At 39.6% G+C, this 26,823-nt stretch overlaps 1 long non-coding RNA gene across 2 annotated transcripts in view; it reads left to right on the top strand.

Moving 5' to 3' along the window:
* The window catches only part of LOC137147643 (uncharacterized), a 75,234-nt gene that overhangs the window by 14,302 nt on the left and 34,109 nt on the right, over positions 1 to 26,823 (top strand). For both annotated transcript variants that reach the window (XR_010918282.1, XR_010918281.1), the window contains exon 2: positions 11,414 to 11,516. This is a non-coding gene — a long non-coding RNA (uncharacterized lncRNA). The remainder of the gene's footprint in view (positions 1 to 11,413; positions 11,517 to 26,823) is intronic.

A 26,823-nucleotide genomic window follows, 5' to 3' on the forward strand; every position in this document is an offset into this window, starting at 1 on the left:
AGGGGTTCAGTGCTGCTCCTGATGCAGGCCAGCACTTACTGGAGATTCTCTGCTGTAGCCCCATTTAGTTTTGACTATGGAAGTCACTCCATTGTACATGTCCTGGATATGTCCTTCTGACCCACCCCTCCATCATAAACTCTGCCAAACTAATTATCTTGGTACATGACCATACGTCCTCTTCAGGTCCACAAAGACCAAGCCCAGTTGCTGTTTCTTTTTCTCTGAACATCTCCATGAAGATTCATAGTGCAAAAATGGCATCAGTTGTGCTCCTTCCTAGTATGAATCAATACAGAGCTTTCCAAATTTGAACTATTCCTCACTGGCACTTTACAATAATCTTATCTCATACTTTAGCATGTGACATCAGCTTAACTGGGCAATAATTTTTGCATAGTGTAATATTTCCTTTCTGTTTAAAAATAGGCACCACAAAGCATTTATGCCTTTTGTCTGGCATTTTCTCTTTCTTAAGAATGTCATTGAACAGACTTTATGCCTTTTCCTTCCCAATGGCTTCAGCATATCCCCAGGTATTTAATCTGGCCCAGATGCTTTCTCCTTTTTCATTTTCCTAAGTGCCTCTGCAGCAATCTTTTTCTCCTGTATACAATCTATCCCACCCTCATTCGGGCTTACATGTCCTTAGTTCCTCCCTTGGGTACTCCTCATTTATCAGTCTTTCAAAATAATCACTCCATGATTTGTTGATTCACCGTTTGTTCGCAACATTTTCATTTCTAATATAAGCAAACTCATTCACATCCCTTGCCATGGCAGGAGAGAAAATGACAAGTCTATAAATTGTTTTTTCCTTCTTCCTCGTGTCCTTCTACTCAGATTGCTTGTCACAGACCATACTTTCAGATTTCGGAATGCTTCTTTTGAACTTCTTTTTTGCATCCATTTTGTCATCTTATCATTGCTCAAGCTTGCTGGCCTGACTTAGTTTTTTCTTTCTTTTTTCCTTGATGAGTCCACCACCAAATCTTGCTGCTTATCCTTTTGAGCACTCCTTGGTCTCACGTGCCATTTCCAGCTAAGTTAAGTTTAGTTTGTACCATTTGTTCTCCGTACATCCCTGGGTGTAGTCAGGGAGTCTGTTTGTTACTCCTCATTTGAAGGGTGTTGGGTTTTTTTATTCCCATCTTTAAGTTTCCATCAATTATGCCTTTCCAGGGCTCAGGTGCTTCTGAGGTCTCTGTATTCTGAAGTCCATAAGTAGAAGTCTGTGTCGTCTCTCAGTGCACTTGCTGGGTGTTAACTTATAATCAGTTATTCATGATCTACCTCTTCTTTAAAAGAAGAAATCAATTAAATAAAGTTAAAAAGAAATCAATCTGGGACATGTGTCCTCTACTGCAATATGTTATGAGATGGCTTTTACTCTTCTGAAAGTAGCCACCAAGTCCAGTGCCAGACAAGTCTGTAGGACTATTTTCCCCTTCAGAGTTTGTGGTTCCAATGCCATGCTCTCCACGGACTGTTTCATATCCAGCCTTCACAGTACAAACCTGTGCATTGAGATCTGTTCCGATAATTCTGCTGTCATTGAATAGTGTGTTTCCAATAAAGAACAACAAATCATCAAAAAAAAAGAAAAAACACTCCCCCTTTACTTTTTGCTCCTCTCCTAATTCTGCTGCATACCCACTTAGCATATGGATAGTTCCCGCTTTTCAACACAGTTTAACACACCAGTTGGTCCCACCTCCTGGCAACCTCTATCACATGCCTCTGCATAGTTTCATCAGAGTAACTTCAACACCATTTTTGGAGGCTTGAACTCCCTGAGTGCTAGTCCCCTACTAGAGTCTTGGCTTTCCAACTTGTTTAATTTGGTTGCCTGTACATGTGCCACATTCACTCCTTTCCTCTTTAAGACCACACATAGTTCCAGACTCCTTCCTGTCAGAGTTCCTGCATTCCAACTTGCACATGTTAGCTCACTCACTTCTTTTCACTTTAGCAGCCCTTGCCCAGTTACAACAGTCAGGCAAGACTTGTGAGGTATGCCTTAGATCTCTGGGATTCACTGGACATGGACATCAGTTGAGCTCACATGAGCATATCTATGGGATGAGCTTTACAGATAAGCTGTTCAAACCTGACACCTTAGGAGAAGGAAAGGTCTGACTTCACACCAAAGTGAGCTACCTGTCTCATCCAGACTTACTTTAAAGAGGTCTTGATTGTTTTGACATCCTCATCATAGGGCCTGTGTGGCATTTTATAAATACAGCTGTGCCACCAGCTACCCTTCCAGGCCTTGCTAAGAGATGCATGACCGCACTCTATTTGCAGTTAAATAGTAAGGTCTGGAGGTTAATGCAAAGAACTGGAGCAAGCTGTTCACAAGATATTGCAAGAAATTTGGAAAAGATCACAGTTCTCCAGCCTTTTTCCCCATTAGACTCAAAGGAAAAAAGGCAAGTATAACAGGTATTTCTATCCCACTAGTCCTATAGCAGTGTCTAGAGAGATTCCATTGTTTTAGTCAAAGGCTAGATTAGAGGGAGAAGTGATCAGTAAAACCCACTTTATATAGTAAAGTTTGTGTGTGTGTGTGTGGGGGGGGGGGGGTTTCTTGGTAACTTTCCTTTGATCTTTTAACTGAAATCTACCTAGGCTTGGGAATATGGGTTGCTAGACAAGGCAGGAGAAGAGAGCTAAATCAGCTTTCAATTCAGCATTTTAAGCAAGCCCAGCACTTCTCAATTGCTGCTGAGTTTCACAGCAAGACTAGGAAAGGAAGTGGCACCAAGCGGCTCCTGAGAAGTAGCTGGGCTTATTAAGTCCTACTTTAAAAAGTTGATTTCAAAGCTAATTTAGGGCCCCACTCTCCTGCCTTTTAAGGATGAAGAAAACCTTAAAGGAGTCTTGCTGGCTGTAACAGAGGCAGAGTGGCACTGAGGGTGGAGTGGGAACAGGGAAATGGAAGGTTATAGGAACTGGTTACATTTGGAGAGAACGCCAGCACATTTCTCTTAAATGTAAAATTAAAATAGGGGAAGGTGAGGGCTAAAGGATACTTTAAACCAACTTCCCATGATTTTTCTACCCACTAAGCCCTAATGGGCCCAATTCTTATTATGCTAAAATCCCTTTACATCACTCTGGCATTGTGAAGGGGCCTTAATGTGGGTGTGAATGTAATGTATGCCTAGCTGTGCTATTTGTGTAACATAAAGGGGCCTTGGTGTAAATGAGTATCAGGTCCAGTGGCTGTTAAGGTTTTGTTGATAACAAAGTCCCATCTGTGTCCTATTGAGAGCAGGTGTATGTCTGTAATATCACCCTAAGGCCCACCCTGTCCATCAGAATATGACTTTGGAAAGTACGGTATGTACCCTAATTTACCCCAAAAGTTGGTCTCTAAAACTGAACGTTTTTCCATAGCAAACTTCCTGCCCTTTTAATGGAATTGTCAGTCCTGTAGAAAGCTTTTGTTTTGAGGAAACATTGGGTAGACAATTCTCCTAATGAAGAGCTCCTTCCTTGTCTTCACACTTGCCCTCTCTTTTGTTTTGCTGCACGGAGACAGCAGCCAGGACTCTTCAATTACGGAAAAGCTTTTCATTTTAACAACTGTTTTGTAGACATTCCTGCTAATGCATTTTGTCTGCCTTTGTCTTCCAGTCTCCCATTTCTTTTGTCGTCTTTTAAAATGACAACAGCTAGGGCTTTTTCATTAAGCAAAGAGCTAGGAGGAGAGAGTACATATCAGGTCCAGTTTAGGAGAGAGAATACAGTCTTGACTATTTAATAAATATCTGTAACAAGTTTAAAATTAAACAAAATATTGTTTTATGGCCGTGAAAGATTTACTAATTGGAAACATTTTTAGAGCAATGAATTTGAAATGTCTTGTAGCCTTGAGTCTTAGTCAGTTAGCTCAGGGCCTGATCCAACAATGATTGAAGTCAATAGGAATCTTGGCACTGAATCCTAGTCTTACTGTTACTAGACCATATGCCTATTTCAATAACATTCCAGTTTTGGGGGTATGTACCACTATAGTGGCTTTTAAAGTTTATACATCCCTCTTCTGCCCCAGGAGGTGGCAGAGTCTCCACCCACTCCATGCATGTGTGCACTATTAGTCCCCAGAACTCACCCATCTTTCTGATATATCCTGTACTCACAAGTTAAGAATAACATGACATAGCCCATTGCCTGAGCTTTGTTGTGCATTTGACTGCTCCTAAGGCTTGTCCCTGCAAAGTCTCCTCCCTCTCACTGTCGGTCCCTCTCCTCCTCCCCGTCTCCTCCCCACTGGTGTCCTTGAAACCATTTCCTTAGGCTGGTGAGACCACTTGGCATGGCTGAGAGGATGAGCCAGACGACTAGCTGGGTCTTGAAGGTTACTGTCACAGCCCCCCAAATCCATAGTCTCCAGTTATCAGAGGACAAACCCAAAGTATACCTACGTACGGTTGATGTTTGTCATAACACGCCATTGTTACTTTTTCACGTAAACAGCAAACCATATAAGAGGATATGTCCCCAGTCCCAATGATTATTTGAACCACCTTAGCCTGTGATTAAATAATGCCTGTAAGTGTCTGAAATTTAGACATAATAAACCATCTGCTTTGCATCAGAGAATTCTTAAGGTGGAAAGAATTGTCTAAAATGCTTAGTAGGGAGTGAAAGTTTACTATCAGTTAAGTGTAGTACTATGTATATATCTGGAAACTCACATTCTTTGCCCCTTAAGATTAGATTTCACAAGCCCAAGTCCTGATTTTTTTTCCTCCATTCCAACACAGAGTGTACAGTTAAACCTAACAGCTGAACCATGGAAAATCAGGATTCACAGTAAATAGTAAACATAATTCAGTTCCTGGGCTATTACCAAGAAAATAATCGTATCTGACCCCTCCAGATATGAAACACAGAGCTCTCAATACCGAAAGAATGGGTTTTATTCATAACAAGAGAAGCCAATTGGTCACAGACCCATTAGAAAAATCAAGTGACTTAACCCCACTCTTTTATGGGAAGAAACTATGCATTGTCTTCTCAATGGAAAGTCACTTTGGTAACACTCATTATTTTTATTTATTATTATTTTATTATTTAAAAGCTGTTTTCATGTTCGTTTAATTGCTCCCATTAGCAGTTTCCCTTAAATTTACAATATTACTGAACCTGCCTGAAAAGCGAGACAGACTAACTTTATTGTTAATGATAGGTTAGAAGGGATAAAAGAAACATTATTCCTTCAATGGTTCTAGTTTAAATAGCTCAGCAAATGTTGAATATGCACGACAATCCCCTGCCATTGAAAGAGTGACTTCCAGCTGAGACCAGTTTAGCATATATTTAGCACCTGCTGGCTTGCCCAGTGGGAGACTCCCTTTTGGCTCTTCAGACAGAATTGCTTCCAGGGCACTGTGTGAATCCTGTTTTGAGTGTCAGGTGCAGTAATGCACAGGCCAAACACACAGCATGACCATCCACCAGATGAGGACTCCACTAATCGGTCAGTCTCCCCTAGTTTCTGACCACCAGTCGGCAGACACAAGAACATCTCAAAAGGAGGAATGGCAGTGCCAGAAAGAAGCAAACCCCAGCTGCTCACAGCAGTGATTTTTTCCCAGCAACGTATTTCAGATTTACACAAATTAATAATCTCTCGTGGGACTGCACCTATGAAGTATCTTTTTTGAATGTTCACATTACTCATGCTTCTGCCTTGAATCCAGGCTCTACTTCTGATCAAGGGTTCACAGGAGCTTCTGTGTCACTGACTGCTGGTCCTCTTAGTGAATCTAGGCAAACTCTAGGGACAACTATATTGTCCTTTGTAACCGGCAAATACTGTCAGCCTGAGTGACAGTATTTTGGGTAATTGTCTAAGATGCCACACTGCAGGAAACACCAAAATTCCCTCTGCTGTGAGTGCTGTCTCTCTTCTAGAATAGCATTGCTTTGGAAAGTGGGAGTGTGTGTAAATGTGATCTGTCGGGGAGGAGAGAAGTGAATGGGGTCAGAGTGGAACAAGAGGAGGGATGAAGTGTCAAATTCACAGCTGATGTAAGCAGATGCAACTCCGCTGAAATAATTGAAAGTGTATGACAACACTGAGTTTCTCCCAGAATCTCAGGGAGAGAACATAGGCAGGAGGAACAGAGAGAGCCATAGGACCAACAGGAAAGAGGTGGGGGAAGAGATAGAGACTGGAGAAGAAGTAGAGAGAAGGGCAGAAATGCCCAAAAGGGTAGGGAAGCATTAATATTTTAGCTGTGGAGGGTCCTACTAGACCTAAGGCCGATTCAGTTAGCAGGAAAAATGAAAACCTCACTTGCAACAAAGACAACTAATCAACAAAGTTACCCAGAGCAATGGGGATCCTACCAAAACCACACAGTCTGCATCTAGATCTTCATTTTCTGCAGATCCCTGAGCTGCTAGAAGACAATTATGGAGGAAAACCCAACACACTTGGCTCTTCTAAAATTAATGCAGAGTAAGAAAGAAGCTCACCAATAATTGACCAGGAAAAATAAAAACTCCCTACTGCAAATTCTTGATCTCATTCCAGTCCACATAAAGGTGGCAGAGATATTTACTACATAAGTGATGCCAGGTACACCTAAATGAATTCTCCTCTTCATTATCTTGGCCTGTACTAGAGTGTGTGCATGTGCACACACCAAAAGGGGCAGTAGAAAATCCTTACTTTATTGCATTTCTCATAATCATTTAAACCTGGTGGGTTTGTACCTAGTGCACAGGTTAATAAACACAGGTTAATAAATCCCATCAATGGGAAGATCGCTCTCTTTGCTGGGTAACAGTTCCAGAGACATATGATCATTGGGAACAAATGCAGCTGAAACATTTAAAAACCAGTCTAGTCTTGATTAATAGCTAAATACTAGGCACTTCACTGCAGAACAAGGTGACAATCCTGTAGTCTACTAGCTAGTTCCAAAGAAGATTGAAACAGGGAGTGCACCAGAGAGATTGTCTGACATTCTTCATGTTCAGTAAAATTGCTCTGTGAATGAACATCTGTTTTACATGTAAAGTGGATGTGTGCAAACACAATCCGTAGGATAAAATTGTTTCTTTCCAAAGTGGATTAGAATCATTTGGGCGACTCAGACTATGAAATCACTCATGGACTGTTTTGAATGCATATAGGTTTATAGCCAAAGGAAATATCCTTACAGAAATGACAGGAATTTTTTAACATAATATGTTCTGTTCATGTATATGTCGAAATGTCCTTATTATTTCAATGATTAACTTCCTTGCTGGCATCTATCAATGTATGTTCATGGCAATTGCAAGCAATATCCTGTCAACAGCTATCTACTGTAAGTGATCCTAATTCACTTTGCAATCATTTTCAAAGCCTCTTCACTTGCACTGAAAGGATTGTTTTGTTTAGAAAAATTCTTACTAATGTGCAAAATTGCCCTTAGTTAAATCCATTGTAGGAGCTGAAAAGGAGCACAAGTTTAATGCTCCACAGCTGGAGTACAGCTAGGCACTGTGGATGTAACTTACACTCCTCATTTTTCACAAGCAGCATATGCTTGGGGAGTCAAGAACAGATGCAACTTGCTTAATGGGGCAAGTCACATCCATTTTACCTTAATGGATTTGGATATTTGGACACTGTACTCCCTCTTTATATAAGGCTAATGTGACCCAAGATGCATATGAATAGGAATGGCAGAATATCAACAGAACATAGTATAAGCTAGAAAAGAGAGGTTACATGGCACTCCTGTTTGGAGTTCATTAAAAAAGATATCACGTGGCATACAGGTGGTAGTAGAATGCAGCTCTAAGTGTTTGGACTAGGATCAGGCTCATGACACAGAGGGGTTGGCATCAGAAGAGTGCTCTGTTATGATCATCCAGGACAGGAGGCCATTGCTTCACCTGATGGTCTGGTCTCCTGCAAAGCAATATCTGGCACCAGTTGAAGTACTCTTCCATGCTCCTTCCTCCACTGGCAGATTGGCTGTGTGATTGGGGGAGATGAGGGCAGACCAGTCAGACTGCATGCAGACTTAACCAGCGAGAAGTCAGAATAAGCAAATCAGCTGCAGTGAACAGGGTTTCCACTATTTTCAGAGGTCTGCTCATGAGGAGTTTGCCAAAGATCATATTCATGACGTGCACACAATTTCTCTGAGGCCATGCCATACACCTCATGACGGGTGGAAACCCAGCAGATAGGATTATCCTCTGATGTTTTGTCCCTTTCCCCACGAATCTAGAATCGGAGATTGTTTCCACAAAGCTGCAGTCTGAGGATGGGAATTTCTTCCCCCCATGGGGTGCAGAAGGGAGGGACAGGATAGCCCCACCCACAACTGAAAGTAATGTTAAAGCATTCTCTACACAAGAAATGTTGGTCCATATTGTGCTTCTAATTATACTACCGTAAATCTGGAGTAACTCCATGGACTTCAGTAAGAGTTCTCTAGATTTACAGCAGAATCTGACTCTTTGAATATTGCCTCCTCCTAATTAAAAGTTCATTGTACCGTGGCAAAGTATAACAAGTTACACTTTAATAATGGGAAACATAGTGTGTTAATTTAGTGGCTCTGATGCCATGTGGTATGAATTTAAGGCCATTAAATGGTAGACTCAGAGAAGAACAGACAATTGTACTAATTCTTGGGCAGATGATTTGGTCTAAGTCATGTTCAGTTTTCAGAGATTTTCTTGGACTAGGAACTGGTAACACTGGATAATGTAACGCAAAATGTTTTCTTGGCAGAATTCCAAATGTAAAGCTCTAAAAAGTAATATTTTCTCTCTCACATTTTGTCTTGCCTTGCCTTGCCTGTTATTGATGCACATAATAAAACACTACGAAAAAAAGACAAATCCACCCAAAAGGTCAAAATCAATGATCCTTTTACAGATGGCACCTTTGGGAATCCTGGTACTTTACCATCAGCCTGTGTTTGAGACTTTTACTTGAATACTTGGTTTTTGATGACAAAAATCAATGACTCCTTTAAAGAAGACACCCTTGAGGCTAGAGGGATGAAGACTTTGAAATGTTTACTAGTCAGTGTTTGTCTGTGGAAGACTAATAAACATATTTATACGTTTATGAGGTTTTTAATTTTATGGATTGGAAACGGTGTATGGATTTGACAAGGATTTAAAGTTAATATGTCCCAATGAGCCTAACTCTGTGATGTCTTACAAATTGGCCTAAATTAGCACATAATAGCTGATCCAAAGGCCATTGAGGGCATTGGAAAGAATCTCAATTTTATCCTACATTCGTGTAGGGTAGAATTTGTCCCTTTGTCAACTTCTTTGAAGTCCACTGGAAATACATTTGTGCATATGGTCCAATATGCCAACTATTGAAATAATGATGTTTAGGGGAAGACCAGTCCTGGAAGAATAACAATTCCAAGTGTAAACCCTTTTCTTCCTTTTCTCTATTGTAATATGTATTTTTTTAATTTTTTTTTCACATTTTGACATTCCTCTGAACTATGGAAACCATACACTTGAAAAAAATTATGTATTTTTTTTTCTTTGCTACTGATTTGGCATCACAGTAATATTTAGGGTACCATAACTTACTTTGACACCAAGGCAAATCTTCCTTGATTTTCCTGAGTGAACTGGATTATAACAGGCTCTTGTAACTCAATAGGACACTTGATCTGGATATCCTGTGTTGTGTCGAAGCAAGAGTGCTGGAGGCTGGACAATCAATTTTCTCACCATCTGTGCAGATATTGGTTTTGCCAGAAATGCTTTTCCATCCCTTCCCCCATCAGGGATTTAGCATTATTTTAATTGTGTATTTTGTGAGCCTGCTTCTGGGGAAGCAACTACAGAGATGTTTGGAAAGAGACTGAGTGTCTAGTAACCTTGATGTAATTAGAACAAAACTGTTCATTTGTATTAATTTTCCTCTTAACTTTAGATCTAATCAGTAAATACCATCATGTAGAATAAAATGTCAACCCTAGACAAACAAGTGCATTGAAAAGATAATGGTAGTTAATGTCTAATATAAAATTAAAACATGAGAGAATATACATGACAATAAAAGGGCTGGCATATTAGACAGTCCACCCCACAGTTTGCTGATTCTGATTTAAAGCTACTGATCAGTCTCATAAATCAACATTAATTGAGCCCCTTCATTAACACTGCACACATGCAGCAGGGAGAACTTGGACTAGATAATAGCTTCTATGCCACAGCCCTGTGCAAGAGACAATGCAGAGACACACCACTGTGATAAGCACTGCAGAGACGCTCTGCTCTGTGCTGGCACAGGGAGGAAGTTGGGGGAAGGCAGAGAAGAGTCTTGTGCGTCATCTGACACTGTTCTGATCCACAGTCTGACCCTCAGTGAGCAAGCTTCCTCTGTTGTCCATAAGCCAACATTTCTGTTACTTTGGAATACAGTAGTGTTCTATCCTGGAGGCTGTCCTGCTTCCTAAACTGTTGTTTACAAGAGAGATCGTTACTTATCTCCAACATGTAAAATGGGGATATTAATACTACTTTTCTGCCATGCTTTGTCTATTTAGATTGTAAGCTTTTCCAGGGTAAGAAAGGGTTCTTCCTATTTGTACATACAGTGCCTAGCACAGTTGGCTTGATAGCTCTGGTGTCGGAGTAGGGGTCCCTCTAGGCACAAGCACATTCATATGCCTTTGTATAAGAAATGCATTATATCATGACTCTGCAATTTATCACTTGGATATGAACTCTGCATATAGATTTTGCTGTCTCTGTGAGAATCTGCCCAAATTTGATAAAATTATAAGCCTTTGAAAAGAGATGGGCAGAGCAGGGGGAAGTTTAGTGGGTGGTGGAGTGAGACTAATATAACTTGCTAAATTAAAGAGGCCCTTAGTATCTGGTATTTTCTCCTGTGAAGATACTTAGACACTGCGGTCAAGTCATCTTATTTTCTCAGCCCTCGAATCATTTTTGTGGCTCTTTTCTGCACCCTCTCCAAATTCTCAGCACTTCTTTTTTAAATGTAAACACCAGAACTGGACACAGTATTCGGTCTCACAAATGTCACATAAAGAGAAAATCACCTCCCTTCTCCTCCTCACTACTCCCCTGTTTGTACAACCAAGGATCGCATTAGCCCTTTTTGCCACAGCATTGCATCCTGGAAATTCATGTTCACTATGACCCTTAAATCCTCTTCAGAGTAATTGCTTTCCAGGATGCAGTCTCCCATTCTCCAGGTATGGCCTGCTTTCCTTATACTTGGTGTATTTGAATAATTTAAAACCATTTTGTTTGAATGGGCCAGCCTCGCCAAGAGATCTAGATGGCTCTGTATGACTGCCCTGTCCTCATAACTTACTATTTTGCCATTCTGTGGGTAATCCACAAGTTTTATCAGCAGTGATTCTATATTTGTTTTCAGATCACTGATGAAAATGTTGAATTGTGTCCAGCCTAATACTGATCCCTGCAGAACCCCACCAGAAACACCCCCATTTGATGTTAAATATGGCATGCATTTGAAGGTAAGTAACTTCTATGTTTGTCAAGTCATTTCTTGTACTAGGCATAGTACCTTTCAGCAGTTTGCTTTTAAATCTTTCAATCTCAATCCACTATACAGACCAGTATTTGTTCAAAGAACTATGGGTTCTTTTCATATGCAGTAAGGGATTTGTTTTGTTTGTTTTTTAAATTGGATTTTCATCTATTTTGTTTTATTTCTTCTGATGTTTGCTTTCTCCCTGCTCTGGATTGGGCATCTGTGGGGGGAAATGGAGCATACTTGAAAGTTTTTGATTGATCTATGGGAAAAGAGTCCTTTTGTGAAGGAGGAATATTCCATATTTCAAATGTAAACAAATGCACATATTTGCCAACTCTCTGAATAACAGGGCAATGTAAATGTAGCTGTGAAACTGAGTCCCAGACTCTGATACCATTCTTATAGTTTGGGAACACCTTCCTCCAGAAGTAAACCCATTGACTTTTCATGGTGTAAATTACTACTGACTATAAATAAAGATATAATCTGTTCCTGATTGTTTCCAATTGTATATAAAGGCAGCATGGTCTAGGGCCATGAGTGCAGGATTTCTAAATTCATCTCGGGCACTGTCTTGCTAAGTGGCAATTGAAACTTAATTTACCCTATTTGTGTCTGTTTCTACATCTTCAAAACGGAGGTGATAATACATAACAAAGGTGTTGTGAGAATTAGGGCGAGTTCTGATACTCATGTTGAGTAGCCCTTTACTCCACAAATAATCCCATTGATTTGAATAGGCCTGTCTGCAGACAAAAGTACTATTCAGTGTAAGGAAGGGTATCTGGCCCTTAATGATTTAGCTGTATTTAGAGGCGGTAATTGCTAAGTACTATTATTATTTAAAGAGGGAAAAGTATAACTTTCTTCCAACACTTCATTAAAGAATTCAGCACCCTGAGGCAAATATGTGAGCTCTTCTTCGTATTCTATCTACTGTACCTTAGCTCAAATACATTGCAATGGTGGCTGGAGACTGTGCAGTTTAATAACTCTGACATTATTTCCCTTTAAGAGGAACAATTGCTTGTAGTTGTTTAACATTGGGGAAAGAGTTGTGAATCCCAGTAAGGCCATGAATACATTTATTATTAAAATATTTTTCATTCATTTTTAATTTTCTGTCAGACAAAATCAAAGGCTGATTTGGTGGCCTCAATGTACTCTATCTTCCTGTGCTGGCTTAATAACTTTTTTACTAAGGTAATTATTCTGGGCATCATTGGGAAATCAATGGTACAGAGATTGGCGGTACCCAAAATCTTGCGGTGCATAAATATATTTAGTACTCACATTGTTGTCTAGGTCCATAGTTCATGTCTGGAACCGTTAGTTCAAAGCCAGACAACGTTATAAACAATCATGGGTTTTTTTGTTTTGTTTTATTTTTTGGAAGCACGTAAAACTCTGGGTGGAGAGAAAGCACCAAAGAACTCTTAATTGTTAAAGAGCTCAGGCAGTTGGAACCAGCACAGAAGTTATAGGTTCCTGCTACTATGGAACAGAGTGGCACATCGCTCTATGAAGAAAGAAGCAGAGAATGTTTGTGAGAAATCAGATTCATGCCTGCTAGCCTTTCACGGAGGAGACTTGATACATCAAAGTCCATCATCCTCTAAAAACAAGAGTAAGCAGTAAATCTGACTCTACAACAGGTTTCTTATATGCAGGATGAAATCTTGGCTCCATTGATGTCAATGGCAAAACTCCCATTGATGTCAGTGGGGCCAAGATTACTCCTATAGTGAATTCCATGGATAACCCTACTCCCAGTAAATTCTGAAGAATGGATATTGTTGTCTTTCAGCATGTATACAGCAGATAGGGAGAATCAGGAATTGATAAGGAAGGAGTCGTTCAGGAAAGGAGGGCCTAGATGTGGATTCCATAGGTCCTGACACGTTTTATTGTTTATCTGAATCAAAGTCTGTACTTCTTATATGTGTGGCACACTCATTCGCAGCTAGATACTGCCCACATATACATTATCTACAAGCATCAGTTGAGGGTTCTTCCACATATAGAGAGCAGTAGTTGGTCCTTATGCAGGATTAGTCTACATACAAATGCTATGTTTTCCCTTGTCTTGCTAGGAAAAGACTTCTTCTTTTTCTTATTTCATGTTTGCTGATCTTCCGGCACCCTAGCCCCCGAGATGCTGACTGGACAGGACACCAAAGCAGAGAACAGTCAGACCAGAATATCAGACCTACACCTGAAGGTGCAGGCTTTACATATTTCAAGCCTATAGTCTAAAGAAAAGAATTACAGAATCTTCTTGCCTTGTACCCTGAATTCTTACTGTATCCCTTCTTGACACTCAGCTGTCTTGCTATAGCAATATTTTAAATGAGTCATTCAATAATCCATGCTGTTCAAGCAATGCTTTGCATTAATGCTGTAGGTTGAGCATCTGTTTGAAAACATTTAGCCATGTGCTCCAGAGACACAATTTGATCCGGTCTTTTCGTTGTCTAATCATTTCACTGCTGAGAATCCTAGCTTAGGAGAAAATAAATATTGTACGAGACATCATAAAGTTTTATGATGCAATTATTACAGATATAATTGTTCAAGGTTGTAGAGGTCTATAGGTGTCTCACTATTCATAGCCCAATGCCCTTTTATACTGCTTTTTTATAGTTAATGCAATGTCTCGTTTAATAATTTAAAAATAATGTATTGGAGTTAAATTGCTTTTTCAGAAGGCACAATCTTATCTCTCATTTTTTATATGAATCTCATTTTAATTTGTTTGCTGTGCCATTCTAACATGAATTTAGGAATTTAATGGAGTGAAAATTGAAGGCTGATGGCATCAGTGAAATTATTAATTTGGTAACTGAAAGATTTATTTGGTTGATAGAATTTTCAATAGTCAATTATCTTTGGACTTATTAAAAGATGAAGCCTGAGCCAAATAACAGCTCTCACTCAGGGTTCCCCAGGATAAATTGAAAAAGACATTTTCATTATTGCTATTGATGTTAACATGCAAATCGCTTACCGTTAATAATCCCAATAGACAGATAAATGCTTGTTTTTTCCTCTCAAGAAGCAAGATACAAAACCCTAAAAATGTTATGGTAAGAAATTAATATGACCTGAAAATAGCAGATTTAGGTATATTTTAAGTTTACGTTTATTTATACCAAGTCCTAGTAGAATTAGTTAACACAGGTGTTATATCCTTAGGTCATTCAAATAAGAATGTGGTTTTTTTTCTTTAAAGCCAACTGTGTCGCAGTATGAATAGAATCTTTCAAATAATAATAGAGACATATGCTACAAAAGAAATGTTTGTTTCCTAGTTTTTCATAGGATTTTACTTCCATAATGTTTGTTTCATGAACATCACATCTCGTAAGTTGTGTTTCAAAATAACTACTCTGAAAGTATCATGTTTACCCATACAAATATTATATTGGTTTTTCTTGAAGAAATAGCAAGCAATTATATGTCAATATATCCTAGTGAAAGGGTTGTAGATTTTTTTTCTGTTTGAAAGAGGTATAATTGGAATATAAATAAACTAGTGGAAACACATGTGCATGTGATGCTAGGGATGATAAATGTAAATAGGAGAGAAAGTACTCCAGATCAGCATGAATTGCCTTAATGTCAGTGTCATGTCACAAAGATACCTGAGTGTGTTTAAAGAACCCTTTTTCAATCATTTGCCAAATGGCCAAAGGGGGATGTCTGTGCTTTATTTTTGTAGTCCTGTCTCCACTTTGAGAAGGTTGGCTAATAAATAACTCATTCTAATGTTCAAATGCCAGCATGAGAATGGAAACTTTTTTTTGGTTCCTGAGAAGCATCACCCAAGCTATAAACCTTCCTCTAAGCCCACTCCTTATAAAAGTTATGCTCCATCAATGTCAAATTGACTCGTACAGCAATTTTGAGCTCCACCGCATCTGATGGCCCAGCTTGCGCTCTTCTGGACATGATTTGTCAAGATGTTGGCAACAGAACTAGCTTACAGGGGTTAACATGTACATTTTTTCTCTGTTCATATTTACTACATTTGAAATGAGGAAACAAGAACAAGCAGTTTGAAAGTTTTAACATAGGTTTGAATGCAGCGAAATATCTATTACAAAAAGATAAAAATACTGAGAAAGGAACAAACAAGAACCATGCATTTCTCTGTTTCAAAACTGGATCTGTTACCACAACACATTTTTTGTGAGAAACGTAATAAAATGGATTGTCCTGCTGGGCCAGTCCAGTGCCTCCAGTCTCAACAGCTGTTCACCTCATATGCAGTAATCACCCAAAGGATTACTGTTCCTTTCCCCTTTCCAGTGCTCTCATTTCCAAGATGCCCAGTTTTCCAACTTTATCCATTCAGTTGGCTGCACCTTTCTGTTAGGCTTGAATGAGTTCACCTATCTGTTCTCTTCCTCAACTTTCTTTAAGCCTCTCCACATGTTATTTTCTCTAATGGAATATGTAAACCCGAAAAAGCTTATTTAAATTCTGGAGCACATGTCAAAATCTGCTTAGTTGTCTGAATGTATCATTTAAGTCATGCATATCAATAATAAGAAAGTTTATATATTACCATAGTACAAGTCAAGGCTAAGTACCAACACAAAAGGACATGAGTCCAAAATGAAGGACACACACAAGTATTTCCAAAAATTCAAAAAATGTAGAATTAATTTTGCTGGTCTAAGTAACATTTTCTGTTACTAGCATTTATGAGATAGTCAATGTACAGTAACAGCAATGAAAATTGTAGACTGGAGTCAGTCAATTTCCAGTGTGAAATGTAGAGATGTAGTATGAATAATATGGATTGTATTTTTGTTATGAGTTTGTACAGCCTCTAGCACAATAAGATTCTGGTCTATTATTGTGGCCCCTACGTTCTACCCTAATACAAAATAATGCTGAAATGTTAAGAAGGTGTTTTAGACTGTTCGTTACAATTTGATGTAAGTTTTACACTAAACAGAATATCTCTCTGAAGCCCAAATCCTTGGACCTGCTCCTGGCATGAGGAGCCAAGCCAGGCACTGGGGCCATATGCATACATGAGGATTATGGGAGAGGAATCCTCCTGTCCACTGCCTCCCCCTTTTTCCAAAGCCATTAAGAAGCTGTGGTGCCACTCTGTGAGGTAATTTGCTATAGACTTTACTCTGGAATCATTATACCCACTACCACCCCTTACACATTTATTGATTCTACTGCCAGGGGAGCATCTTCGCTTACAGGGGAAGCAGCTGGATTTGGCCACATAGTATTTGTCTGATCGATTTTAAGAGAACTTGTTGTGAACTCTTCCAAACTAGATAGTAATAGCATATTTCTACCTTTTTATAAACTCATGTTTTATAAAACACAAGTGACTCTGGTCTATTGTGTACCATCATGTAAGTACAAAGAAAAGTCATGTTCTATCAGCAGAAAAATCTATTCAGAAATGAATTTGTGAAAATGTTGACTCTCCGTAAAAGTGATAGAGCAGTGTAAAGGGTCGTAAAAACTGAATATCCAGCCAGGGAAAGAGTCTCCTGGTACAGGAACTGTAGAAGATGGCCATAGGCTGCCCTGATCACCTGAGAACCCCCTTGTATGACCTGGTGTAGGCGACATGCTGGTTAAGGGATAGAAATGGGAGGAGTGTTGTGGCTAGGGATGTTGTGCTGCAGAGGTGCCATAAAGCAGCCCGAGGAGGTTGCCATAATTTAGACAGACTGCTAGCACTGGGGCACCAGGGGTCTCTCCAGACCCCAGAGTACCTCAGAACTAGAAGGATGCAAAGGTGGTTTAAACCTTTTTTAGCACCCAACTCTCTTGCATTTTCTTATCCTAATATAGTATGTGTAAAAAACAGGATGAGACATGCTATGCCAAGTTTCAGACCAGAAAGATTTTTTAGTAAGCAAGTTAAAAACAGGTTGTTAATGAAAGTGGTGACACAACCTCATTTACAGTCTCATGAATTCTGCTGCTGTAAAACTGCTAAGAGTGAAAAGAGATATGTCAGCAGGTGTGACCGTCAGAGCACCCAATGCCAGTTGGCATGCTATGTACCCAAAAGGTGACGCACAGTTTATCGTTGGAAAACTAACACTGATCATTCATGTTCTTGTGTGATGTATGTATGGTAAAACCCACAAAGGAGTTTATATATGTATATATATGTGTTGGAGTTATGTTGGAGCAGTACCTAAGCTACACCTGTTCCAGAAAAAGGACTGTGGTGCTGCCTGCTTGACTGGCTCTCCAATGTAAATTAAGCAAGGTGTGACCAAAGACAAAACCACCCTTACATGCAAGGTAAACAAAGCCGTCAGGAGAGCAAGTGGGGAAAGATAACCACTTAACAATCTCAACGGGGGATGGAGATTGTGTTCCCAGGAAGCCTTCCTGCCTCTTGAAGCAGGGTCAATGATTTTTGGGAAGGCACAAGGAGAGAGAAAAAGCCATGGCATCCATCACCTGAGGGGCTAAAGGGGCCAGAGCTCTTGAAATCAGAGAATGATGGATTCTGCAGCCAAAGGGGTTGAAGTCTCTGGGATCTGAATATAGATAAGAAACCTACTTAGGCAGAGATTGGAATTATTGCTGAAATTAAGTTTTAGTCTTAGATGTATATTTTTATTTTTGTTTGCTTGTAACTTCCTATCTTTATTCCTTATACTTGATATCACTTAATCCCATGATGACTTGTTATTAAACTTGTTCTACATTTTGCTATAAACCAGTTCAGTGCTTTGATTAAAATAGAGTGTTTGTTAACTCCAGTTAAGCGAATAAACTGCTGAGTACTGTATATTTAAGGGAAGAGCAAACTTAGCTTCTCTAAGTGTTCAGCAAAAGGGCTGGACGCTACAGGTCAGGCTGTTCTGAATATATTCAGTATTGTGGAAGTCAGGGTGTGACCTGCATGCTAATATGCTGACTGTTGGTGTCAAGGCTGTGAGGCACAGCAGCATAGCATTTTAAGGCACCCAGAGTTGCAGGGCCAGTGGTGAGACAACCCCTTGCTGGTCTGGGCTCAATCCCAAAGTGTCACCGTAGTAAAATATTCACAAAACCAAAATATCTATACATGTATAATTATTGTTTTGTCGAGGATTCTAAGGTCTCTGCATCTTTCTTGTTTACATTTCACTCCAGAGTAAGCAGCTAGAGGACTTTTGGCAGGATATTGTCAGGGTGAAAAGCTATAGAATGTTTCAAACACGAACAGCCTAAGGCATTTCTGTAGTATGTTCTGCTTTCACCATTCAGCCGGTATTGGCTTTATTCAATATAAACAATAGTAAAAAAACAGAAATTGACTAGAATACCATGATAATCACAAACAAGTCTCTGTAACCTGATCAAAAGCCCACCAATGTTTCTGTCATTCCATTAACTTAAAAGACCTTTGGATCAGATCCTACGTCTGCTTCGTCCTCTAAATAAAACTGCTTAAGTGTGTCGGGGGGGGGGGGGGGGGACCCTGAGGTTCATTTAAAGTGTAAGGAGATCAGTATTTGACAGCTCCAAATGAACCTTTCAAAATGTGATCGTCAATGTTGTAAGTGCACCTGTTTGCTAATGCAAAACCCTACATTCACAAATGCAAATTGGTTAATTGAGCATGAAATGCCTGTTAGCAAGTGGAAATGTGAGTTTTGCAAAAACAAAATGGACGCAGCAAGCGGCTGCACATTTTGGGACTGGAATGATATGGAGTCTCTGATCATTTGGACCATAGTGCAGCAGTATTTATTACCCAAATGCATACTGTACAACCAAGTTCACAAGTGATTCTTTTTGGATATCAGAATCAAGAGTTTTAAAGTATTTAGGCATATAAAGTGCAGACAAGCATCTAATGGGATTTACAAAAGCACCTAAGCAGGTTAGGTGAATAATTCCCATTGACTTTAATCTATTTGCATCTTTAGGCACCTAAATATGATAGGTTACCTGGGATCAGACTTACCAGATTTATTGTGTTGGGATTTTTTTGCATTGGGAATAGAAATAAATAACTAGAGCTGTGACAAGCTGGTTACTTGTTTCATGTAACCCCATTCTGAAGTCCTTGACATTTTGTTTGTCAATTTTGCACCCCCTCAAATGTAATGTTTCTATTAAATAGTTGGGGCAAACACATACTGGCTTGTTTGTTTTTTTTTAAATGCAAAGCCTCCTTCACTTGAAAAGGATAAGTGTTTCACAAATGGCCAAGTGTTTGTGGGATTTAGCTCTTATTCATCCTTTAGGGAACCCTGGTAAAACAATGTAATAATGTGGTTTATTTTGATCTTCTGTATTGAGATGGGGGGATGTCTGCAATGGGAAGAGCAGAATATCAAATGTCTTATTGAATAGACAGGGACACTGGTCTTTTGATGGAAAAAACAGAACAAAATACTGATCTTTCTCAAGGAAATGTGTTTCCCGGTAACTCCAATATAATAATAAATGATGTCAAGGTTAGTATTTCAAACACTGGCAATGTACATTGATTTTCAGGAGGTATATATGAGGAACTATCAAATGGCAATAGGGTAGCTGACCATTGTCCTTAAAGACACATAATCACTGTGGTGTTTCTTGAGAGAGAGAACATGCTATGCAGTTTCTTCCTCTAGGGACTGCTTGACAGTTTTAGTACTGGTATATATGTGTTGGTTTGGTGTGTAATTTTTTACTGATAGTTATACTGGAACTGTCCTTGATGTGGATGCAGTTATACCAGTTTAAAGATGCCTTATACTGGTGTAGTTTATTCCATTTCCCTTACAGGGATAAGCTATTCTGCTATAAGTACCTTCATCATGGTATAACTGTATTCACACTAGAGGAGATGTACCACTTTATGGTTGTATAGTTTATATAGTACAACTTTTGTGTAAACCAGACCTAAGAAGGTGAATCAAGATGGCTTCTGCACATCTCATTAAGTACACGTGGCAGGCTCAGGGAACACACCAGAAAAAGCTGCCTTGAAAAATAGTCTCTCCTGCTTGGATTCAACACAATAACTACTGAGTAGAAAAGAACCCTAATAAAATGCTGCATGTTTCCAGATGAAGCTAGAACTTGAATTAAGTCTATTGTTGAGTACTTGTTATAACTTAATCAAATATTTTGCACACTTCTACTCCTGCAGCTGCTCAGATGCACCCCAGTAACATCACTAATTATTACAACTGATATCCACTGCATAGTTAGAATCTATTCAGCACTGGAAGATGGTGTTTCTGGGGCTGATATTTCAGAATCCATAAATCATGATTTCAAGTTATGGAACTTATGTTATACTGGGTTCAGGAATGAACCCTAGGGAACAGAATATCCCAGTGCCAGCCCTGGTAGGAGTTGCTGTCACTCTTTTAGTCCCTAAACTATTTCAGTTTTGTATTGGGATGAGAGCGAGAGAACAAAGGAATAAAGAAAGTTACAGTTCACTGCAGAGTTCTCGAAACTTCTTCTGAAGCATCAGATACTGGCCTCAATCAGAGAAACGATCCTGGATTAAAGGACCAGTGGTCTGCTCCACTCTGTTAATTCCTGTGGTCCTAAAGATCAGAGACATTTTTAGAGCATTGTAAATATCATTTTGGGGATCATCCTTATCCATATTACACATGGATGGACAGATTGAGTGCCTAACACTAGTGAAGGCTTCTGCAATACTTTTCATCTAATGTATTTACAAGTAAAATCCCACAGTGGCCACTTGTGCATAACTGAAATAGATTTTGGCTATGTCTCTGAAAAGATAAATCTGGTCTTGCCCCCAAATTCTTAACAAAATACATTAATACAACCCCTAAACTGTTGGTTTCCTATTGTTGCAATATAAAGCATAAAAGTAAATTAATTTTTTAATGTTTTTTTTCTTGTCTGGAAAAGTAATTTTGGTTCAATCAGGGCCAAAGACAAAGCAAAATAGATGTACTGAACATATGAATACCAGGGATGTGATTTCCACAGCAACGATAATCCTGTCACAGCTGTCAGAATTTACTCCTTTATCCATATGACATTTTAACAGGCTGGAAAGCTGTGTTAGAATAAGCAACTATAAAGGACTCAGTCCACAATTACTGACATCAGCAGGCTCATCCGCACAATATACTGTTTACAAATTCCAGGAAAATTGGTTTACCAACTACTAGATTAGCTTTTGTTGCTCCAAAGCTTAGCCAGAACACTTCTGTTCCATTATGGCAAAGTTTTATAACATGTTAATTTATTTTTCACTTGGGATCCAGGGAAGAAGAGAATTCTGTAGGAAATATATGCTTTTTGATCTCATAGACTCTCCCAAGTTGGCATTAATTTATTTATTAGGAACAAAGCTATAATATCAAGGCCCATTTACCTCTGCTTGCAGAGCGCTAGATTCTGCAACCCGAACACATTGGTGAGACTTCTCATGCGTGTAGCTGCTCACCCATGTGAGTAAGGGGTTCATAGTCTGACCCCGAGTTATAAAGTGATTTTGTGCTTAGCTGTGCTGCTTTACTAGCCTTAAGGCATTATGCATTCAAACTACAGCACAACTTATCCCTTAATGGTATTTCAGGTTAAAATCAGATGTATGACTGTTGCTGAGTTTGTGGTCTGACTGGAAATAGGATTCACTGGGAGTCTCACTAAAAAAGCCCATTCTCATGAGATTCCTATTCCTCTCTTGGTTATTTAAGTGGTACAGAAACTTCAGCTAAGGATGGAGAATGTCAGCTTCTCATATAAATTGGTATAGCTCCATTGGCTTCATTCTGCTTTCTTGGAGTCAGTGGAGTTATGATTTGCATCAGCCTGAGAATCCCCAACAGCTGCCTTCTTGATTCAAAAACTTTGATTGTTGGTTAGTCCATAACATACCTATGCAGATGGTGGTATTCTCCAACCCATTCCCATAAGCCCCCTGACCAGAGGTGTATTATGGTGGCTCCTAGAGGGGCAGGAGGCTGGTTGGGCTCTCCTCTCCCCAGCACAGCACTATAAGTGAGTGGCCCCTAGGTAATGGGGTTCAGGGTGAGTGGCTGGCTTACTCGGTTCTCTACTCCAGAACTGAGCCCGAGGGGCAGAAAGGAGAATGCCAGGAGGGAGAGAGACATTCCCAAGGTTTGGACTCTCTGATCTTGGATTTCCTAGTCCCAGGAGGCAGGCCACTCATCTGGTATTTGACCGGATGGTCCTGTTTTTGAGAGGTTTGTCCCCAGTCTGATACTGGGACAAAACTGGACGTGGGTTTGTCTGGTATCAGATGAGGGACACCACTCCGCCCCCTCTGTCACTTCAAAATGACGTCCCCTTTGCAGCATGACCTCACATGCACCATGCATACGAGGTCACGCTGGTGGGGGATGGGGTGGCATGCTCTTAAAGATGGTTCCCCTCCATTGGCATAACTTCACACGTCAGTGCAGCTGGAGTCACTCTGGCAGGGGCAGGCCTCGCACCATTCCTGAAAATACTGGAAGATCCACTATTCTGGGAGTGAGGTGGGTGGCCACCTTAAGTCCTTATGTTCGGAAATAAAGGGGTAGACAAATGACCCCCACTGGCACCTTGAAGGCCGTATATGAATGTCAGATTGGGGTGTGGGCAGCAGCCAACAGAGTGCAGGTCTCCTCAGCGGGTATCAAACACCTTTGATTCTCCTCAGAGAGGAGTGGGGAGTACAGTGTGATGAGTTCCCCCTTCAGATAATAGTCTGTCGGTGAGTCAGGTCTAAACACTGGCTGCTTTATCCTGCTGACTCTGGAGCCCAGAGGAGAGGGGAGGAGACCTACACACACATCCCCCTAGAAAGGAGCTAAGGGCCTTCTCTTACAAGGGAAATTTGGGCACAGTTGAGTGGTGCTGTGGCTAATACCCTGGTTGAAATTGGGGAAACTGGCACATGTCTCAGTGTTTGCTCTACCTCAGCTGAAAATGAGGAAATTGAGGCAGCTAAGGAATGCTGCATAATATATTATTCCTATTCAAATTCTCACCGTAGGTGCATTTGGCTTCTTCCTCAGTCATAGCCTGATCAATTTATTACCCAGAGCAAATTAAGAGATCACGGTTTTATTGAGTATTGGACAATCCCATAATCAGTAGTACAGGGTTCCCTTGAAGAAAGGATTGGATGCCTGTCAGACCTGAACATTGATTTGAATTCATTAGAGGGACATCCAGCATGAAAAGAAAACATTGCCTCTATTAAAAGCAGCAGCTGTTAGTCCCAGTTATTAAGGAGTGCAGAATCTATATTTCTGGCACATAACCACACCCCACCACTGCACCAACGTGGATCCTGCCAGAAAATGAATTTTCCAGGCCTAGACCATTTCTTCTCACAATTTCCAGAGTGGGCAGACAAATTGTCCCATACATCCTGCAAATCCAAGCACAGAGTGGCACAGTTAGTTATGAATCTTGAAATATGTGCCCAGCAACCTATATTGGTTGTCACGGCCAGATACAGCACCAATGTGGACATGGGGTATGACAGCACTGTAGTGTGGTCGCATTATAGTGAGTTAGGCTACCACAGGTGAACTTATTGATTGATTATTGAACTTAATGAAGACCTAGCTTTAGATCTAGTGTCTACTTGTCTTAAAAGAAATCCAGCTTTAGAGGCATAGTGTCTAATGATGAATACAGATAAAACGGGATGATTGTCACTTCGACATGCATCCACCTTCCTTTCTGGTTGTCCTTTTGATGATATATTATTTGTCATACTCTTTGGTAAGGCAATCTTTGGGTGGTATTTCACTGGGGCTTTTTCTTAAGACATAAAGTTATAATATTGTCATAGGAGTTTCTCCAGGCTAAAAATGACCCATGTTGTCTTGGAGGTAATCCAAGAATCTAACTCCTTGCTCTTGTCACTTCTAGCATGGATTATTGGAACACTTATTTTGCTGGGGTCATTGCCAAGCAATCAGAAGGACTTTGAATTTATGTATCTTTGTAATTCCTCTACTCCAAGCACACAGCCCCATTAAAAAAAATCAAGTCACTTTTTTACACAGCTAACAAAGCAAAACCAAAAATATATTTAGTTTGTAGGTCAACCATTTTTTTTTTTTTTGAGACGTTAGGAGCAAAATAGAAAGGAAGGTTTTCTAGGCGTGAATGACTGAAATGTTTAAACTCCAGGGGCCAGATTGCTAGGTGGTGTAAGGTAGTGTAGCTCCATTGACTTCAATAAAGCTGCACTGATTTGCATCAGCTGAAGACCTGGCTTTCATTTTAAAAATAGACTTTTGTTTTAGTCCATTTGAATCTGTGTTTTAAAGTACCACTAGGGTGAAATCCTGGCCTCACTGAAGACATTGGGAGTTTTGCCATCAGCTTCAATGGGGCCAGGACTTCATTAAAATATCTAACGGAAGGAAAAAATATAAACAGAAAATTAAACAAATGATTTCTCTTAACTATTATTTAATAAGTTTCTCCAATTTGGCCTTGAAACAAATGTTTTAACCAGCTTCTTTTTAGCATTAGCTACAATGGGCCAAATCTGGTGTCTTGGGAATAGACCCTAGGCCTCTTGACTTTCAGTCCTGAGCATTATTATTATTACTATATTTTGTCAAAACCCCCATTTTCTGTAGGCAAAAACATTTAGATGGAAAATTCCTAACCAGCTCTACTTACCCCAGCGAGCTTGTTGATTTCAGTGGGTCTGTCCAGGAGTCAAGGTATTATCAATGTGAGCAGAGGGAGGCAGAATCTTAGAGAGCTGAATGAGTGAGACAAACTCATTTTGAGAAGTATTATTTAGTAAATAACACAATGATCTCAAACAGAAAAAAAATAGTCATAAACTTGTTTCTCCTCCTTTCCCAAATTATATTTATATAAATTGGAGACCTCCCAGGTGAGCAAGAGAGGCTGTGGCTACCCTGTCATTATCTCTCAACTATGCATACTCAGAAGTGCGCTGACACCAGGAGATAGATAAGGGATCCTAATATTACAAATAATTAGAATCTCATGACAATTCTGCAGAGCTGTCTCTATACTTCCCCCTAATCCTTTTCTAAGGTGTATTTTAATTATTTTTAAGGGAATTTCTCCTTACTGTGATGTTTCTTCAATTGGATTCAGAAAGGATGTTTTGCAAGGGTTAATCTGGCATGGGTTAATGTGCTTCATGTGTATATGACAGCTAACCCTGCAAAGGTTATTTTAACCTGCTTCTAATTGTACTTACACAATTTACAATACTAGATCTATCCGAACATTCAATTTTTCTTCACAACTGAATGCTCGATGGTATGTTCTTCAACATTAAGTTTTAAATGTAATGCTGTTTCATGAGGCCAGTGTTCCCCAGTAGTTTACATATCATTACTTTTCTTTGGACAAGTTATATTTGAAAATAGTTTGACGTTGATAAAATACCATTTGAACAATGAAGTAAATGCTATGACTGAACTATTAAAAATCTACTTTCCTTTCAAATATATAAAGAGCTGGTGTTTTGGTTAATTAAATCATGTTTATTAAATCAGCAAAAGACATCAGTGCCTCTGTTGCCTTCTTCTATAATTAAAAATATTGAATTTTAAGAAGTTATGATATCTTGACAAAAATAAATGATTTCATTAACTCACCTATGCATTTGAGGCTCATAGGAGGGAGGAATCAGCTAATGGGAGAATGAGCCGATGACATTGTGCAGCAGTTAAAGGTAACCTTGCTGCACGCCTTAATAACACACACGTTATTGAAATCAAAAACATATTGCCTAAGTGCGGCAGCTCATAAAATGCTGCTGTTTTTCCCCTTCTTGAGCTGTTGAGAGAATCCATTTCAAATGGTAAGTCCTTCCCCTAATATGTCCTTGTATTTTTTTGTTACTCTGAATGGCAATCCTGCAGTCTCAGGCAAAACTCCTTTGAACGTCAATAGAATTTTATTCTGTGTTAGCATTGCTAGTTCAGGCCCTCAGTTCTTGTGCAGATATAAGCATAAAGTAATGAGTGCTAAGCAGAGTTTGTTCTTCCTTCACTGTGCATGTAGAAATCCCATTCACCTCAGTGCTCCCTAAATCAGAGATACTGATTGTGAGGCTGGAAGCTTGCTGATTGTCTTTAATAGGATTAGATACATAAAACAATGATGTACTTACACACTGGGATTTTGGAAAGATAATGGCTGATTTATCATAGAGATGAAAATGTAATTGTACTGCTCTCAGAACACACACACGCCCTGAACACTGGGTTGTGGAAGAACTTTCTGAAGAACAAATTAAGCTTAAGCAACAGCCTCCAATATTAGCCAAGGGACTTGGCCTCCCC

Source organism: Emydura macquarii, unplaced genomic scaffold, assembly GCF_026122565.2.
Source record: "Emydura macquarii macquarii isolate MOO-44397 ecotype Brisbane River unplaced genomic scaffold, CSIRO-AGI_Emac_v2 contig_561, whole genome shotgun sequence".
Lineage (NCBI taxonomy): Eukaryota > Metazoa > Chordata > Testudines > Chelidae > Emydura > Emydura macquarii.